Source organism: Hyperoodon ampullatus (assembly GCF_949752795.1).
Source record: "Hyperoodon ampullatus genome assembly, chromosome: 4".
Taxonomy (NCBI): Eukaryota; Metazoa; Chordata; class Mammalia; order Artiodactyla; family Ziphiidae; genus Hyperoodon; species Hyperoodon ampullatus.
In genome coordinates this window covers 162,846,231-162,864,778 of record NC_136917.1, presented here as the reverse complement: position 1 = coordinate 162,864,778, position 18,548 = coordinate 162,846,231, and the positions used below count along the sequence as shown (strand labels likewise).

The 18,548-nt window shown below is 38.8% G+C and overlaps 1 protein-coding gene across 1 annotated transcript in view; it reads left to right on the top strand.

Moving 5' to 3' along the window:
- FBXL7 (F-box and leucine rich repeat protein 7) overlaps positions 1-18,548 on the top strand; it is a gene marked incomplete at its 3' end in the record, with an annotated part of 435,130 nt that overhangs the window by 115,199 nt on the left and 301,383 nt on the right. The window lies entirely within an intron of this gene.

Here is an 18,548-nt window from a genome sequence, read left to right as displayed (position 1 = left end):
TAGATCATTCTTGAAATTCAGTTAAGGTAATGTGCAAATTGGGTAAATTGATTTTAGACCTTTACTTTGATTCTTAAAAGCCAGAGTGGAAATCACTTCAACTTCATTGATCTATGATCTGCTCTAATCAGAAATCTATGTTTTGTAAGATTATCACTTCTTTCCACCATTATTTTACTAGTCACGCTTGTCACAGTAATTTGTCTAATTTGAGTGGCTGTGAAAATAGAAAGTTAAAAGTATGTGAAATAATTCTTCTGGGTTTCCCTATCCGGATTTGTTCTCTTAATATTTTTTCTCCTTTTCAAAAATAGAAAATACAAAAATATATGATCTTTGTTGCAAAGGTTGGGGGAAGGGGCCATGGAATTTCATGCATTTTTAAAAGGTCTGCTTTTATGCTTCAAAAACAAACTATGTAACTATGAAAAATTTTTTAATTTTTGTTTTGCCATTTTCTTAGGAAGATCCTTTTGGTGTAGGCCCAGTCAATGTTTCATATATTTTGGTCACAGTGCGTTTTTAGGAGAGAAAAATGGGAAAATGTGTGATGTTCATATATGAAACAGAATTTTTAGCAACTGGGCTGAATTGATACGGAGTTTTTTCCGAACTCGTAAGTAGAAGAACCTTGTCGTTATGAAAGATGCTATCCATTTTTTGCTTATCTAAAAAATTTTTAAAAGAATGTGTTGTTTTGCTATTTATTTGCATGAATCCATTCTGCCACTGTTTTTCAATCAGTGAAAATTTTAAAATATTAAAAAATGAATTTGATGTGGGTATTAGTTACATTAAAATGTGTTTCAGGGTTGTTTGCCACAGAATGGTCTCATATTAGGGGTCTGGTTTTTCCAGATAGAAGCATAATAGCCAGTGCTCATTTTCTCAGCACACAGATGACAGAGCCCAGGTCCACCTCTCAGGACGAGCAGTCAGGGCATCACATTTTCTGAGCTCCACAAGGTGGATTTACCTGATGGCATTAACGGTTCCTCCTACCGGAAAACACCTAGGTAACCACTGTATGCAACACACTGACAAAAGAAAAGAAAACAGAAGGTGGACACCGATTTCTTACACACGCTAAACAAGAGCACATTTAAAAACACTTCTTTGATTATCTTTCCACTGTTTTCTAGGACTACATTTAACCTTTGATGTTAAAAAGCATATTGGATAAGTGGTGTGCCGACTTTCTGGAAGCTGTATAATTATGGTTATTTTCTTCAGTTCTTTGATCTTCTTATGATTTTTCACCTCTGAATTCATGGGTATTCTCTTTGAGAAGCACAGGGAGGATCCTCAGTTTAAGGGTCTGAGTGATACTGAGTTCTAAACATAATATCTTTTGTGGAGGATAATATTCAGTTTTCCTGCAGCTTTTGAAAACCGTGACCATACCTGTAACAGCTGGGTTGGAAGCATTTGGAGCAGTGTTGGACTTCTCCCTGATGGGCTGGATGAGGAGGTGTTATATCAGTTCCCTGGGTGGTGTGTGTGTGTGTCTGTGTGTGTGCACATGTGTGCATTTGTGTCCAACCTACACAGGGTAGCTGATGGCCCAGGCACCGTCTCTTACTGGGAAACATGTGGGTAACCGCCTCTATGCAACGTATGCTGGGAAATAAACTGAGGAGCTGGAAGTGGAGGGATGGGAAGGACACACAACATGCACTGACCTGGGGCTGGCAGCAGGAATGGTGATGAACTGTCTTATTGGGGAGATGACAATGTTCTAAAATTGGATTGTGGTGATAGTTACACAGCTCAGTAAATTTACCAAAACTCATTGAATTTTACACATGAAAAAGGGTTTTGGGGAGCCACTGCCTGACCTTCAGACTTATATCTAAACCATCACAAGCCATTCTTTTGATATGCTGCCTCCCAACTCTGAGAGGTGAGGCTGAGTCTTGACCCGTACAAAGTGCAAAGCTAGAGGCTGGAAGCTTCTCCTGAGATGCTCTGGCCTTGGGGCCAGAACTGGCCTGAAAGCCATCATAACAAATCCCTGGACCAGGAGGGTTCATAGCCCAGCGTGTGGTGCCCTGTCAGAGTTGACCTATTACGGTACGTGCATATTCTCCCATGAAGCTCTGGAAGACGGGAGAGATGATAGACCCACAGATTTCCCAACCTTTTAATTAATTAATTAATTTTTAAGCTTTTCTTGGATAGTTGCTAACCTCAGCTCAGGTTTTAAACATGTTAGCATCCAACCCTAATGGTTGAAGCATCACATTTATTCACTCCAAGTCGGATTCTTTGCTAAGGGCTTGTGTCTTTGTTATCTATCTCAAGTTGCAGCGTATGATCCTCTTTGGGTCATAAGGATATTTCCCTAGGATGATGGGCCCAGATGGTGATACAACTTGATTTTAATCCAAAAGAGAATGACATTTTTTACCTGATGGTAGTGTTCTCTTCCAAAATCTCATGCAAAACTTTCATGAGTCTTAATCTGTGACTCTAAAGCCACACCCCTTTCAAGGAATTGGCAGCCTGCAGTGCTTTCACTCTGATAAGGTATAGGCTTTCTTTAAGACCCATTATATTTCTTGTGACAGTTTAAGTTCCTGGTTTCCTGATACTGTAGGGGGTTTGGGTTCAAGTGTAGAAAGCTGGAGAACTTTCCATTTTTCCCCAACAAAATCTGCATTCCAACATCATAAACCATAGCTTAATTCATTCCAGTTGTGTTACTATTCTTTTTCTTCCATTTTTTTCAGTCTTTCTCACCCACAAGGTGTTTTCTCTTGTACTGGAAAGAATGGCCTTTGACCTTCAGCTCTTTGAAAGTCATGTCCAGCTGTGAGCAGAATCGGTTGGATTAGGTTAGATCCTGAAGAAGCTTCCTAGAAATAGGAAGCTGAGCTTGGGCTTCTTTCGTGGAATGGGCCCCTGCGAATGGGGGGGTGGCATGAGGGTGTGGCTTTAAGGGTGGCATCTCAACAACGCAGCCTTCTCTTGAGCTGGGGGAAAATGAAGTGGTTAGTTCAAAGGCCAAATGCAGTTGGCTGATGAAGAGTCAGCTTCACTCAGCTGCTCTTTAATCGCATTCAAGTTTAGATACTGAACTCATGGACAACACAATTTATAGGTGTGATGGCTGTTTATACATGGTGGTTATCAAGCCGGACAACCGTGGAATCCGAGAAGTTTTAGAGCTACAAAAACTCTTGGCAATTTTCTGATCTACTGCAGTCATTCTACAAAGAAATTTCTGTGGCACAGAGAACTGAAGAGATTTGCTCAAGATTACACACCTAGTACATTGTCAAGCAGGAGTCTGACACAGTAATGTTTTGGTGAAAGATGGACCAATTAGAAAAAAGCATAACCTTTTTTTTTTTTCTGCTGTAGGCGGGCGTCTCACTGTTGTGGCCTCTCCCGTTGTGGAGCACAGGCTCCGGACATGCAGGCTCAGCGGCCATGGCTCACGGGCCCAGCCGCTCCGCGGCATGTGGGATCTTCCGAGACCAGGGCGCGAACCCGTGTCCCCTGCAAAGGCAGGCGGACTCTCAACCACTGTGCCATCAGGGAAGCCCAAGAAAAAAAGCATAACCTGTTAAAAAAGCTTTTGCCTTTGGAGCATGAAGCTATTTAACTCTCATTTGTACACCTGATCTCTCGCTGCCTATTTTGAGCTGGTTGCAAAGCTGAAGTGGGCTGTTTGGAAGAGTTTGAGAAAGATTGTTGAGCCCCAATAGATCAGTCCTTCCAGTGGGTGGAGGGGAGCTGCTTCAAATGGCAAAAGGATCTCAACCTACTTGAGTAGATTCGCTTCCAGAGATGGAGACACTACCGTTGTCAGCTCGTGATTATCAAATAGCCTTTTAGTAGATTCACATAACATTACTTTGTGACATTGCCCATTTAATTAATTCCCTGAAAGAAGTTCATTTTAAAATGTTTCATCTGAAATGAGTTGATTTATGAAGAATTTGCGGTGATGTTCTTTCCGTGAACCTAAAATCACCAGTTTATTTATACAGTCCTGGGTTCTCATGTTTTCGGTGCCCAAATTAGACCAATTCCAAATAGAGTTATTTTGGAAATGTCCAGGCATTTGGATTTGCTTTTATTCTCTTTGTCTTCTTTATATTATCTTTTTACTTCTTGAATGTACCCTCAGACAAAATTCACATGAATCACTCAGGAAGAGAAAGATGATGCTTTTAACTCAAGGTAGATTCTGTTTCCCAAAAAGCCTTTTTGACTATCCAACAAATTCAACAGACATTTCTCAGACACTTATTTCAGGCTCTTACTAGTACTTTCATGAGCATTATTGCATTCATCTTTGTTTCATCGTCATACTTCTCTTGTGACATAGGCATAAATGTTTCCACTTGGCAGATGAAAACAGGGAGACTGGGAAGAATCAGGGTGGCCCAAAGTCATGTAAAACTGGTGAGCAGCAAAGATAGGCTTTGAGTGCTGAGTGCTAAGATGTATTCTTAATGCTTGTTTTGTAATTGTCGTGCAAAAAGTAATGAGAATTTCACATTAGTCATTGTTATAAGTTTATATCAAAGTATATTTTGAAAGTACTTATGAGAAGTCCCTTTTCAAAAGCCAACTCATAATCATGTCTAGATTGCGGACATTCTGCATGGAAACACTTTTGTGTCCATGTATAGTCTAGAAAATGACTTCAAATCCTCAGTAATAGCGAAAATCAACATTCCAAGTTGCTTTTATACAGCACTGTTGAAGGCTTCGTTTTCCGGTTACCATAACTGTGCCCTTAACAGACTGCACCAGACAGAGTTAGGGTTTGAAGCTGATATGTAAGTTAATCATGATATGGGGTCTATAGTGTATGTAATATAAAAGTACTGAATAGTTGTATTGCTTGTTTTCCCTTTAAAACTGAGCCATGGAATTATTCTTAAATTGGAAATGCACACAAGTGATAGATACCAATCTCAGACCATGTGCCTTGGAAGACTGGAAATGTACCTTGAAGCAGGCTATTACAGTTGAATGAAATTCTATCTATCTATGACACAAGAGCAAATAGATAACATAGCAAGAGGAATATAAAGAACTGGAGAAAGAAAATGACGCTGAAGAAATCTCTTCTGAAATAGTTATAAAGGGACGACTTCCCTGGCGGTCCAATGGTTGACTCTGTGCTTTCACTGCAGGGGGCACGTGTTCGCCCCTTGGACGTGGAACTAAGATCCACATGCTGTGCGGCACAGATAGATAGATAGATAAATAAATAAATAAAATAGTTATAAAATGACATTTATCCAAATTGGAAGGTAAGGTGGAGGACCTTATGGGGAGGAAGAGATTCCAAAATCAAAAACTGGTGTTTAGGAACTTTTATTCAGTATATGAGGAAGGTGATGACCGATTATTATAGAGCTTTGTTTTGCCTTTAAAAATTAAATTTTAAACTTAACTATCTCTAAAATTTCAGGATCATTTAGGAATGCTTTGCAAGGCTTTAGCTTTGAAGCTTAATGTGTTTTGGTAATTAAATTAGCACCTTACTGCTTCCTGATCAAATTTCCTTTATGGTTGAAGCGACTGCTTAATTGTAAGTTAGGTGACTTTTGAAAAACTGCACCAATTACATCTGGCGATTTGAACATTTTATAGATTCAATGTGCCCAATTTAATAAGGAAGTCACATTTGCATCTGAGGGTTAGTTTAAGCAGAGGAAAGCTCATCAACTCAATATCCAGAAAATGGTTATGTAAGCCTAGCAATGTACATTGAAATTATAAATACCATCTCAGACTCAAGAAGTAAGTTTAATTTCTTGAGGGAATTATCTTCCCAAATGAATTATCCAGAACGGCAAAAATGTCATTTAATAGTCTCAGAAGGAAATTACGTTTCTCTGTGAGTGTGTGTGTGTGTATATGTGGGGTGTGTGTGTGTGTGTGTGTGTTTAAAGACATTTTAAAGTAATACTTGAGACAGCCAGAGTTTCTCCAATCTTCAGTATTCTGATCTCATGTGCAAAAATTCTATGTTTATTTCCTTCACCTACATCTTGTAACTTGTAAAAAAGCACTCAAATAATCAATATATTTCAAATATAGACATTCTGATTCATCTAAGTACAACTAAGTGTGTTAGTAATAAAAGCTTGGATCATTCTTAAGATATCAGTAATTTCACTAGATGGAAATTTATAAAAGGATGTAATCTAGGTTCGAATACGGCACTGATTGGGGGCTATAAAATGTATGTTCATCACAAACTGGTAGCACAGAGAATGATCCCTACCCTTCTTCTACCTGAAGAATTTTCAAAACTAACTTTGGGTTTAACAGATTTAAGTGGAGCATCCAACCTGCAGCTCTTGAGTCTCCATCGTTCTCTAACGCCATAAACAATCATCCTTCACAGTATTGCTATTAGCTATTTTGGTTCTCTGAGGAATTTGATTTTATGACAAGATCCACTGCTTCCAGAACTTTCACAATTACTGGGGGAAATAAACACTTATGAAACAGTTAAATAGTAGTTTGAGGTAGTATGGGATTGTGTCCCAACAAGTGATCTGAAGAAGTGCTATAGCTGGAGGAGTTGGGAAAGGCATCCTGGGAGCCCGGGACTTGGCTTTTGCTGTGTGGGTAGCAGGTGGAGGATGGAGAGGGTGATACAGCATGGAATGTTAGATTGTGAAGAAAATCCATCTGGGCTTATGTGGGGGAAAGGGAGGCTTCTAAACAGACCTTTCTCTGGCAACATTGAATAGGGTTGAAAAGTGCGTTGAACACCCACTCTTTCACTAAAACGGTTAGTTATGGAGTGGCTGCACACTTTTTGTATTAGTTTTTCCATGGATCCCATATAATTGGGGCTGTCAGTGACAAATAGGCTATCATTCTGTGACCCTGTGCACCCACCATCTTTGTTTGGGTTATTTGGAAGGTTTTACACTCAGTAACCAACTTCTGAGCTCATCTCAGGCAAAGAAAGAATATGGAAGAAGTTGGGAACCAACGTTTTAGGACAAATATCCTAATGTTGGAAATATTTGCCCTTTACAGTCATGGACAGAATCTGACCTTAAAACTCGGGTTAACATGTCTGTTTACTTCCTCTTTGACCAGGAAATAACTTCCTGAGGAAAAACTAACTTCCTCAGGAAGTCCCTGACTTCCCAAGGCTGTTAGGCTGATTAATAAATGAGAGAAAAGCACTTGAGTTGTAAAGGACGTTCCTTTACATTCTATGTATTCCTAAAAAATATAGAAAACCCACATTATGGAGGGAATAATATACAAGTAATTTAGAAATTCTTTGTGATCATTAAGAGGCGATTGAAGAATTGTTACAAGGATGCAGTCTGCAGGAAGCAGATAATAATACAGTCAATAATTATAAATATAACTGGGGAGTTTTCAGCTGTTTATAACTGCTACTGCCTTCCAGGGTGGGACGAGGACATTTGTTCTTCCAAATAACTGCATGTGTTTGAGTGAGTTTCCCGATGTGGGCTTGAGAAAGCTAGATTCCTCTGCACAGTAGAGATTCTGAGCTTCAAAGGAAGGAGACACAGGTGGAATCCAGGGGAGGGAAGAGGGAGATGATGGGAAGAAGAAGGAATAGTGGAGCTGGGGAGATACTCCAACAACTTGTGGTGCCCAGAGTGACGCTGTCCTGTGTCCCTGAAAATCGCTAGTCAGTCTTTACCAAACTCACAAAATTCTTGGAGGGAGGGAATTTCCTGTAGAAATCAGTGATGGACTCACTTTTGAGACTGTTCGCTTGCCTTCTTTGTAGTCAGTCGACTTACACAGATACAACGAAAGCCAACTTCTAAAGAATCCATCAACAAACACTCCCTTACCATTAACATTAGCCCAAATTTAAGTATTCTATTATGTTTATCTTCTGTTGTATATAACAGTATTTTATGTAACTTATAGTGACTTATGCAACTTATATTACCTTTTCTCTTTTGACTCTAATTACAAACTCACTTTGTTCTGATTATTAATAATTATTATTCTCTTTTTGATCTTTGGCTTTTCACAACTTCTGTGAAAAACCTTTAAGCATCTCCCTTGCCCTTCCAGCCCTGTCCTTCAGGCTATAAAACCATCCTTGCTTTCTGGCCACAAAAGAATGTTCATCCTATTTTCTTTTCTTCTGCCCAAGACACAGAATAAGTCATGCCCCAAAGAGTCTGGGGCCTTTTAGTGGAGAAATATATTCAAGACATAAATCTGGGAATCAAGCAAAGGGTTCCTGCTGCTGTGAGCTCACTTTGAGTAAAGTTAGAGCAGGGGTAAAAGTATTTCTTAAAGTAACAGTACACCCTGATTTTACCAATTTATAGTGTTGTATATTATAAATCATTGCTCTATACATATGTTCTTATAGTATGAAATTTCATTTGCTACTAAGATGTTTCTGCTACTCAGCAACCAAACCTATCACCTCTGTTGGTCCTGCCCCATCAGATCTCCAAATATGCTCAGATATGCATGCTCTGTAGCAGTGACAAGTAATAAGCTACAGCTCAATCGAGATGTCAACTGCATAAGAATTTTGTATTACTTCAATTCATACCTCCACGGTGTCCTTCCTGCACTAGCTTGAACTTCTTTGAGGAAAGATCTGTGTTTTATCCAGCTTTGTATATACCCTGTGGCTACCACAGTATTTGACATGTAATAATCATTTAATACATGTTTATTGAATGAATGACTGGGTCGTTAGTCAAGATTTTAAGGAGGAGTAGACCTCTTGATTAACTTTCCAACTATGGTCATAAAGACCGTACTGACAAAAGCTGTGCAAAACCAAAGTAATATGTGGGAAGCATAGTTACTTTTTAGAAAAAAGAGTAATGCTATTGCTTAGGGAAACTTGAGGCGCACCATGGGAATATTTGCTATCAATGTGTTGTGAGTTGCCTTTTGTGTTAAAGCGACAAACAACTTTTTAGAGCCGAATAGGCATGTTGAAAGGAAGATAGAACAGAAAATATGTCTAGTTTCTAGGTTAAGTTGTCTGAATACTAGCTCTGTAAACAACCAGTTTCTCACAGAAAATTCTTTAACATTTTTCATCAGCAAATGAAATAAACTTAGAAATCTAAGAATTCTAGGCTATTCAGAACCCCTCCCTGCAACCTCAATTTTAAGGGACGGGGAAAATATGTTCTTTCCCCTCACCAATTTAATTTTATTAAATCCCTTTTTAATCTCTTCTAACCTCAGTACATTGAATTGTTTCAATTCTTCATTTACTGACATCTCAAAGTACCAAATTAGAGCCTGTGGTTCTTTAACTGATGAAATTGGAGAAGTAAGTTTCATTTTATTGGCACAAAATATGGCTGAATTGGCCAGTTAACAAACGTGCTCATATTTTTTGGGTTCACTGACTTGTTATGAAGAAAATGTTAGAAAAACCTTCCTAAAAAAGAAAATAATATTGTTTTTTACTTTTTAAAAAAGAATTATCCTAGAACCAACCTTGACCTCAGATTATCTTTTGCCAGCTATATTCTATTTCCCAGAAACTAGGAAACTATAAAGTTCAGATGTTTTGTCTCACTGGATTGGAACTGGTCAGGATGGAGATTGGGAAGTGAATGCATCCAATTGCAGAGATTTACAGAGCTAAATTCTGGTTAATGGATGTATTTGGAAAATGAAGTTGGAGATTGAACTCTTCATTTAATCTGAATGAGGGGAAAAAAACCTGTACAACAAAAATTTTGTGATTTTGTAACTCCCCATATATATGTGACCCAAGTTACGTAGCTTTAATTTTCTTCTCTGTGAACCAGGAATAATAATATTATCTACTTCATGTGTTGGTCATGCGGATTGAATTTAAAAATTATATTCAGTGTGAGTCCCTTTGCATATTAGCTGGTTTTGTTTCATCAGCTTAATCACAGTCACTTTACGTAAGTTCCATATCCAACCTTGTTCTGGGACAGGAGGACTTTGTATGGAAAAGTCTCCCCTAAATGAATTCAGCATAATTATTATGAAAATCCCAATACGATTTTTAAATATATATATTTATTTTTTGGCTGCATCAGGTCTACGTTGTGGCACGTGGGCTCTTTCATTGCAGTGTGCGGGCTCTTTGTTGCAGTGCACGGGCTTCTCTCCAGTTGTGACATGCAAGCTCATTAGTTGTGGCACATGGACTTAGTTGCCTCGCTGCATGTGGGATCCTAGTTGCCCCACTGGGGATCGAACCAACGTCCTCTGCGTTCAGAACCACTGGACCACCAGGGAAGTCCCCCAACATGATTTTAATTTTGAAACTTGACCAAATTCTACTTTCTTAACCTAGAAGAAAAAATCCAACATCTATACGTACCTAACCGTATGTGCATGATGAATTCAGTTCAATTACATATGTGTCATAGTATGGATGTTGAATTACTTATATGTTGAACTCATTTGTTGAATTAATACATGTGCATGTGACAATATCCAAGAAAAATTTTGGAAACGAGTAATGAAAATACCATTTCCTTAGTGTCACGAAAATATATTCTGCATTTACAGATATTTAAGAAGTGTGGTATGGTGAAGCTTGGTGTAATGGAACAGAGATCTCAAGGTAGATTGAGTTATCTATGGCCACTTAGGATATGATAAAGATGGCATTATAATTGGATAAGGGAGATAAGCCTTGTCAGTATTCCTAACAGGAAAATCAGCTTCTCATTTTAAAAAAAGGAACATGGAGAACCTAAGGTGTTCCTGATGCCAAAATAAATTCTTGATGGATGAAAGATTTAAATGTTCAAATTATATATAGATGACTTGTTTTATGATCTTGGGATAGAAGAACCTTTCAAAGCATAAAAACAGAAGTTGTCATAAAGCTAAAGGAGACCACCAGCACGTTCATGGGGTAGTTCTTGCCATATGGGGTAGAAAATATCTTGATATTGTCCAAAATATTTATCTTTCTATTAAGCAAAGTTCATGGCAGGTTTCTTTTTTATTGCTGGACTTCTCAGAGCTTTTGATGTGTTAGTCTATGTTGTTAATCTTGTTAATCTTAAGTTGTTAACTTAAGTAGCATATTTTATTTCTCAAACTTCTTTTATTATACCTCACAATCAGAAAACACTGATACATGTGAATCAAGAGCCTTAAAAAATGTATACGTACTTTGATCTAGGAATTTCACACTAGGAAATTACCTTACAAGTCTGAGTTTTATTTGTAGTTCTAGTTTCTTAACTTTTATAATATAAACATGTTGGTAAAATATTTAATTGAGACATTTGTATGTAAAAGTCCTGTTAAGCTATTAAAAACATGTTAGCAAACAATGTTTAATGATGTAAGAAAACATTTATGAAGAATGCAGATTATGAAGCATCATTTCTTATGTGATCACAATTGTCCTTAGGATTATATTCTTAAAGGAAAACGAGTGAAGGGACATATTTCAAGAAACCATCAAGTGTTATCACTGAGAATCACAGATTACATACTATATCATTTTATGTAAGGGACTTGAGCATGCATAAATTTTGATATATGTGGGGACTCCTGGAACCAATATCCTGCAGATACTGAGGGACAACTGTAGATTTCTTTTTTGTGTTTTCCAATATTGTCCAACTTTCCATGTTAAAGAGGCAATTTATAGAAAATTCAATTTGATTCTTTTTTTGTAAGAGTGTGAATGTCTCCTTGGTCAGTTTTTCTTGTTTTGGAATTTTGTTGAATGTGATATGATCAAAAATTCAATTCTTTGATTTTTTTCACTGTTGGTTAATATTTTTGGGTAAAGGTCAACCTTGCTATTTTTTTCCTCCCTGATACTCAAATATGCATTCAGCCCCCATCTAGGCAGCCATCACTTGCTTTCATGGACTTTTTATAATAAATTTTAAAAGAATTTTCTATTCTTAAAACTTCTTTCCATTAGTTGAACACACTTCTAACAGTTTGTCTTCTTTATTTACATTTACAAACTAAGGCTCCAATACATTATTTTTTTTTGATGATGTGTTAATGTGGGGTTTGTTTTGAATTTTATTTTATTTTTTATACAGCAGGTTCTTATTAGTTATCTATTTTAAACATATTCATGTATACATGTCAATCCCAATGTCCCAATTCATCACATCACCCCCCAACTCCCCTGCTTTCCTGCGTTGGTGTCCATACGTTTGTTCTCTACATCTGTGTCTCTGCAAAGCGGTTCTTCTGTACCATTTCTCTAGATTCCACATATATGCATTAATATACGATATTTGTTTTTCTCATTCTGATTTACTTCACTCTGTATGACAGCCTCTAGGTACATCCACGTCTCTACAAATGACCCAATTTTGTTTCTTTCTATGGCTGAATAATATTCCATTTTATATATGTACCACATCTTCTTTATCCATTTGTCTGTCGATGGGCATTTAGGTTGCTTCCATGACCTGGCTATTGTAAACAGTGCTGCAATGAACATTGGGGTGCATGTGTCTTTTTGAATTATGGTTTTCTCAGGGTATATGCCCAGTAGTGGGATTGCTGGGTCATATGGTAATTCTATTTTTAGTTTTTTAAGGAACCTCCATACTGTTCTCCATAGTGGCTGTATCAATTTACATTCCCACCAACAGTGCAAGAGGGTTCCCTTTTCTCCACACCCTCTCCTGCATTTGTTGTTTGTAGATTTTCTGATGATGCTCATTCTAACTGGTGTGAGGTGATACCTCATTGTAGTTTTGATTTGCATTTCTCTAATAATTAGTGATGTTGAGCAGCTTTTCATGTGCTTCTTGGCCATCTGTATATCTTCTTTGGAGAAATGTCTATTTAGGTCTTCTGCCCACTTTTGATTGGGTTGTTTGTTTTTTTAATATTGAGCTGCATGAGCTGTTTATATATTTTGGAGATTAATCCTTTGTCTGTTGATTCATTTGCAAATATTTTCTCCCATTCTGAGGGTTGTCTTTTTGTCTTGCTTATAGTTTCCTTTGCTCCAATACATTATTTATATTCTAATTCATTCTGTATTCATTTACATCGAATATTTACAGAATGCCAGGTATTGCACATGCAGAAATGGGGATTCTTTGGTGAGCCAAATAGACCAAATACACGTCACCTTCTGGAACTTTTCATCTTGTAGGGACTCAGATATTATATAATCTCAGAAATAAATTACATGCTGAGAATATATTCTTCAGTACATGCCTGCAAGTAAAAATTTAAGCTGAGGGTCTGAATGACGAACAGGAATTAGCAAGGTAAAGATTTGTTTGAACATAGGTATGCAAGGAGGTGTGATGGCAGGGAGAGTTGTGTTCTGGTCGTCTATTATCATTAACAAACTACCCTAATTCTTAATGCATTTATTTCCTGTTGCTATTGTAACAAATCACCACTAAACCTATTATCTTACAGTCATGGAGGTCAGAAGCCCTACATGAGTCTCAAGGTGTTGGCAGGGAGGTGTTTCTTCCAGAATCTCTAAGGAAGAATCCACTCCATGTTTTTTCCAGCTTCGTTCATGGCCTCTTCCTTCATCTTCAAAGCCAGCATCATAACATCTTCAAATTTCCCTCTGTCTCTCTGACTCTGATCCTTCTGCTTCTCTCTTATGAGGACCTTTGTGATGACTTTGGATCCACCTGGATAAACCAGGATAATCGTACCATCTCTAGATCTTAATCACATCTGCAAAGTCCTTTTTACCATGTAAAGTAACATGTTCAAGGTTCTGGGGATTAAGATGTGGACATCTTTGGGGAAGTCATTGTTCTGCTTTTACATTTAGTTACTTCAAACAACAGCCATTGTAATATATTTCACAGTTTTATATAGAGGTTTTCTTAAAAATTATTTATTTTATTTATTTATTTTTGGCTGTGTTGGGTCTTCATTGCTGTGCGCAGTCTTTCTCTAGTTGCAGTGAGCGGAGGCTACTCTTCGTTGTGGTGTGCGGGCTTCTCATTGCGGTGGCTTCTCTTGCTGTGGAGCACGGGCTCTAGGCGCACGGGCTTCAGTAGTTGTGGCTCGTGGGCTCTAGAGTGCAGGCTTAGTAGTTGTGGTGCACGGGCTTAGTTGTTCTGCAGCATGTGGGATCTTCCTGGACCAGGGCTCGAACCTGTGTCCCCTGCATTGGCAGGTGGGTTCTTAACCACTGCACCACCAGGGAAGCCCTATTTCACAGGTTTTTTTTCCCCAGTCAGACATTTGGATGGGGCTCGACTGTAATTGTTTTGCTCCATGTGGCATGGACTGAGGTCACTGGCAGTATTCAGCTGGTGAATAGGCTAGTCTAGACGGTAAACAATGTGTGCCCAAACTTTGCCTAGGATGGCTAGACTGTCAGCTGGAGAGCCTACAGCTGACCTCTCTAGCAGGATGGTTTCAGGGTAACCAGACTCCTTATGTGGTTGCTCAGGGTTCCAGAAAGAGTCTTTCAAGAGACAGGAAGTGGAAGCTACCAGTTTAAGTTCTGGGTTCAGAAATAGCACAGCATTTATTCTGCCATATTCTGTTAGTCACAGTGGTCACAGAGTCATCTGGATTTGAAGGTAGGGGCATTGACTCTACCACTACATGGGATGAATGTTGATGTATTTGCAGTCATTTATATATATATATATATATATATATATATATATATATATATATATGTATTTTTAAATATAAATTTATTTATTTATTTTTGGCTGTGTTGGGTCTTCATTTCTGCATGTGGGGTTTCTCTAGTTGCGGCAAGCGGGGACTACTCTTTGTTGCGGTGTGCGGACTTCTCATTGTGGTGGCTTCTCTTGTTGCAGAGCACAGGCTCTAGGTGCACAGGCTTCAGTAGTTGTGGCACGTGGGCTCAGTAGTTGTGGCGCATGGGCTTGGTTGCTCCGCAGCATGTGGGATCTTCCCGGACCAGGACTTGGACCAGTGACCCCTGCATTGGCAGGAGGATTTTTAACCACTGTGCCACCAGGGAAGTCCCTGCAGTCATTTTTAGTCTTTAGGATGGATGGGTGGTGATGCATGATTCCATGAAGAGGGACCGACCTGTAGGAAGACCCTGGACCTAGAGGAAGCTGAGGGCTTTCCTGAGCAATGGCCCATGTGTATTTGCAAGACAGTGACAGAGGGGAGAAGGGATGACATCAGACAAGTAGGCACGGCCAGTTCTTGTAGGACCTTCTAGGCCATGTGTAGATTATGGATTTATTCTAAGAGCAAGGAGGAGCCCCTGAGGACCATGAACAGAGACAGACCTGCTCTGGCTGCTGTGTGACCCTGGGAGTGGGCAGTGAGGAAAGCCCATTAGATGTCAGTTGTGGGCTAGGTAAGAAATAACAGTACTTGGGACTAGTCTGGCTCTGACCCATTTTCAGTCACGTTTTTTCCTAGTAGCTTATGACAGAGGAGTGATAATCAAAGTGTGGTCAGTGATAATCTGTGAAACATTTGCTTCTATCAAAGTAGATGTAGAAATTAAGAATGATTAGAATCCTTTGTAACGACTTAACATGCTGCAACATCCAAAGGTATGCTCATGGGCTTATAATTTGTACATCTGCCTTTTAAAAAAAAACTTTTATGTTTCTCTTCATTTTTGTTGCATTTTACAAAGTATTCATATGAATTGGAAACCTGAAAAAAAAATGGTCCTTTCTAATGCTTAGATTGAGAAGCATCTCCTTAAGACATAATCTCTTACTTTAACACATATAACAGTCTGTTAAAACCCCTGATATTGTGCTCTTTCATAAAATGTTGTCAGTATTTATTTGTCATATGTCTAGTATTTGCATTTTAGAATTAAGTGTTCTCTGGTTGAATTAAGCATGCAAGAGTTCTTGCTCATGGTGACAAGGGCGAATTTGTGGTTGGCAAATATTAGAAAAAAATAGATTAAGACAGGGAATCATTTAAAAGTTAATATGTAGGCTATAAATGTTTTCTTTTAACTCAAAACATATTCATTCGTTTTCCAATCTTTTGAAGTTAGGTTAAAACCTTCTCTTCGGATACGTGACTACTGATTGGATTTCTGCAGTGTTTTTCCTTGCATAGATTATATAGCAGCATATCCTTTATGATTTTCAGTTTTGATGTCTTTAAACTTGGTAGGATGAAATATACTTTTATTTTTTCAAAAGTAACGGATCCAATAGAAAGAATTGGGAAGAGTACAATTTAAAATATGTTATATAATTAAAAATAAATCCACATATTTAAAACTAGAAATGGTGCATTTTCGTTATGATAGAAGGAGAAGGAAGCAGAAATGTTTCATTTTTGCATGTATTGAATGCATAAATGACACAGTCTTCTGTCTTTGCAGACAGAAAAGATAGGTGTGATGGGTCACCGAGCTCCTCAAATGCTTTATTCTCATTCTGCTAATAAAGAGCATCTGATAAATTTAGGCACTCTGCTGATAGTTGTATCCCTCCGAACTTAGAAAAAGTAATGATGGGGAAGGTTATAAAATAAAAAAAAGGTAAAGAGTGAAATTCTGATAATTGCAACCCTTTCCAATGAGCAGAATTTGAAGGCAGTGTGAATGGATCTCATATGAGCTTAGATTTTAAAGCCCATATAAAAGGGATAAAGACAGGTGCAGAATCAAGGGAAAAGTAGTACCAAAGCTTCAGAAATGGTGTCAGTGGGAGGAGCATCCCAAATGAGCTGAGACAGACAAGAATGAAAAAGCAGAAAACTACACAATGGTATGTTGTTTGAAGTTATGTAAGAAGGTGTGAAGTGGGAAACATGTCAAAGAAAGCATAAGGCAATGACAGAAGATAGTATAATTTAACAGGTAACAGAGGAAAAGCAGAGCCACAGATGCTGGTCTTCAATTCTTTCAGTAGCAAGGAGCATGTTTTCATAAATGCTGAAAAGCATACATGATAGCAACAGCTAATCTTTCCACAGTGCTTACTCTGTGCCAACCATGGTTCTAAATGTGTTACATATATTATCTTATTTAACCCCCAGAATCAATGAGGCAGGTGCTATTATTGTCACCGAACCAAGCCTGGGTCCACTTGCCTGACTCACAGCAAAGGCAGTCTACTGACACTGGGTTGTGATGAAGGAAAGCACAGCGTTTATTGCAGGGCCAAGCAAGGAGAATGGGCAGCTCGTGGTCAAAAGACCCAAACTCCCCAGTGACTTTTGGCAAACGGTTTCTAAAGGCAAAGTGAAGGAGAGTGTCTCAGGTTGCCTGATCAGCTCCTGAACATTCTTCTGATTGGTTGGAGGTGAGGTAACCAGGTGGTATTTTGGGAGTCAACATCATCAACCTTCTGGTTCCAACCAGTCTGGGGTCTACATGCTGGTGGTTAGCAGTTAACTTCTTCCACCTGGTGGGGGGGTTTAGTACCTGAAAAACAACTCAAGAATATGGCTCAAGATATTATTTATAGCCCTTGAGGAGGAACTAAAAGTCCTTGACTTTGTTTAATGGCTAAATATTATCACATTGTCTTTCTTGACTGTTTTCCTTTGTTTCTGTATTTTCTCACTTCTCTGATTAAATTTGCTCTTTGAAACTTAGGGAGGGCCTAAGAGGCTAAAGCTGTTTTACAAACGAGAGGCGGGGACATGGAGGGGGGACATGGTCTGTACCGGGGAATGCCCTAGAGGGTCCTGCTTTGTTCATTATTAAAACCATTTTAGAAGTGAGAGGATTCAGGGTGATACAGCTACTCAATGCCTTGAACTAAGGCATCCTTTTCTGGACTCCATTCTTTGTTGTAGGGCTCTGTGATTTAAAACTGCAGCTCCCAAAAAGTGATGACATGTTTTAGAAAGAATCTTTAAAATGAGTACCAGTCAACAAGTCTGAACAAGTCACAACACAAGGGACTGAAAGAACTGGAGATAAAACTAATTATCTGATTTTGAAAACTAAGGAAAGTGTAAACTCTTGAAACCACAGCCCATTATGTCTGCTGTCTTTATTTGGCTAACCCAGTTTACCAGCTACCCTGTAACAGACCCTGTTCAGAGCATTAAGGATAAGAAGACACAGTAGATATTATCCTTGCCCTCCAGAAGCACAATCTATCACGAAGACAAACAAATTAAGTAGAACTCTAGTTCTTTTTAATGTGTTGCTTAGAAACCACAATGGACCTAGAGGAGGGAGAGACCATGCCTGCCGATCTTCAGAAGCTTCACAGAGGACCTGATGTTTGATTCAAGCTTGCATGATGAGGAGGGGTCCTCCAGTGGGTACTGGAAGAATGAATGGTACCCACCCATGAGGATAGCTAAGTGTGAAGCTGCCAGGGGGCTTGTGAACATTGGTCATCTAGCCCTGGGCTACTCAAAGTGGGACCCAGAACCAGCAACATCGCATCCTGGGGGCTTGTCAGAGATTTCAGGCTTCCCCGACACCTGCCAGATCTTCATTTTAACAAGCTGTCTGGGTGATTGATACTCACATTAAAGTTTGAGAAAGCACTGCTCTAGAGTGAGTGTGTAATTCTAGCATCGAGTGCACGCAGTAGGTGTTGGTGGTGCTGAGGGGGGATGGACAGCCTGTCTCACCAGTCAGGCTGACTGCAGACCATGTTTCAAGGGCAATGATG